The following is a 2,352-nucleotide window of genomic DNA, read 5'->3' on the forward strand; positions in this document are numbered from 1 at the left end:
GATAAACCCTAAACCCGACGACAAACCCTAATCTGATCGAGAACCTAAAACCCCATACTCAAGGCGTTCCCGATCTCAGCACGCAACCTCAGTCCGTTCCTCAGCTCGTGACTTCAGCCTTTTCGCGAGACACGATTTCAGCCTGCTCGACGCGACCCGATACCGTTCGATAGCCAGCACGTTCACGACCCGATAGCTGCTTGCTCCCGTTCGTGACTCGTCTCAGCTTTAATCCGTTCGCGACAGACAACAACCCGTTCGCGACCCGACAGCAACGATCAGATCGCGTTCTTCTCTATTCGGTGGTCCATTCAACCCGACTTGAGGTTTAGGTAAAACTAAAACCTAAGAACCAAACCCTAAGGCAATAGATCCAATCCCTAATAACCTAAATGGAATCTTATTACTTGATTAAAATCGAAACCCTAATTCCCTAAACCCTAGCTGCATGCATACCATGCAAACCCTAATCGAAATTTGATTTGATTGTTTATGTGATTGAATGTTTTGAATCTGATTATCATCACATAGAACCGATTTCCAGGATTGATTAATCTCATACTTGAATTTGGTTGATTGAATTGATGAACTAATTGAATGTTATCTTGCAATAGAAATTGCCTTAGATGATTAGTTTTCATCTTGTTTAAAACTTGAAACCGACCGGCTTGTTCATATTGAAACCCTAATTCCATTAATCTCATTGAATATGATCGTTTGGTTGATAGTAACTAAACCCCTTGATGCATTGCTTGATTGTTTTATTGAGGTTTCATGATCACTTAGAATTGTTCTTGCTAAAGATGAATAACCGATTGCATTAAGATCATATAGAAACCGATTGCTAAGATTGTTCATACTCTTGGCCGTGCGGCTTGTCTTGCATTATGCATGTTTGGATTGTTTGGCCGTGCGGCTTGTTAGCATATCATGCATGTATAATCGTATAAACTAAATGCATCATATCCGTTTGGTCGTGTGACCAATTTGCATTATATATCTTGTCTTGTATGCATTATAAGAACATTATAAATCCTAAGAATGAAATATATGATTTCATATGTCGAAAATCAACAACTTGAATTTTGCTGCTCTAAATCTCTCTGGAGATAATTACTTGCAATGGGCACTTGATGCTAAGATCATCCTGAAATCCAAGGGACTCGGTGAATGTATCACCGAGGGCAATAATGCAACTGAGAAAGATAGATATAGTGCGATATTAGTTATACGCCATCATCTTATTGAGAGTCTCAAAGATCAGTATTTGACTATTGAGAATCCTCTAAACCTTTGGACATAGTTGAAAACGAGATATGATCACCAGAGAACAATGTTATTACCAAAGGCTATGTATGATTGGAAAAATCTCAGAATCCAGGACTTCAAGTCCGTGGACGAGTATAACTCGGCCCTGTTTTAAATAGTTTCAAAATTGAAACTGTGTAGTGAGGATATAACGGATAAGGATATGCTTGAGAAAACCTTTTCCACCTTCCACACAAGCAATGTGTTGTTACAACAACAATACCGTGAGAAGGGCTTCACAACTTATGCTAATCTGATCTCTTGTCTCTTGCTCGCTGAGCAGAACAATGAACTATTGATGTGAAACAGTGAATTGAGACCTCCTGGAACAAACCCCTTACCTGAGGCACATGCGACCGTAGAGGCTAAGAAAGAGTCGAACCATGTCCAGAGTGATAGCCAACACAACTGTGGTCGTGGAAAATGGCATGGACATGGTGGTCGAGACCGAAATTCGTTTGGTCGAGGCCAAGGCAACTCATATGGCCGTGGCTCCTATGGAGGCCGTGGACATGGCCGAGGCCGTGGTACATCTTTCAAGCCACAAAACTCGACCAAATCCGTGTGCCATAGATGTGGTATGGATAATCATTGGGCTAAGACATGTATGACTCCCAAAGATCTCATTGACCTCTACCAAGAGAGTTTGAAAGGGAAGAATCCTGAAGCTCATATGACTTATCAAGATGGTGAAGATGATTTCAATCATGAACGAGACGATCTTATGGATTATGAAACTTCAGATTGTTTAAAAGAATGAAGTTGAATTCAACATCTATGTTTTTGTGTTCTTTGTTTTATGTTTTCTATGTTTTGATTGCTTTGAACTTATTTTATTAATGAATGAAAGTTTTTATATGAAGTCTCTAAAGTATCATTCCGGGTATAGCCAGTCTCATAGAGGGCTACGGCTAGACTAACATCCTGTTGTCTAAGGGTAGTCATCTAGAGATATCAGATGCATTGTATTCACTCAGCTATAAAAGAAGCCTATTGAGCTTTAAATACATTCAAATGAATGGCTTTCATATTGAGACTAAGGGC

Source organism: Brassica oleracea, chromosome C7, assembly GCF_000695525.1.
Source record: "Brassica oleracea var. oleracea cultivar TO1000 chromosome C7, BOL, whole genome shotgun sequence".
NCBI lineage: Eukaryota > Viridiplantae > Streptophyta > Magnoliopsida > Brassicales > Brassicaceae > Brassica > Brassica oleracea.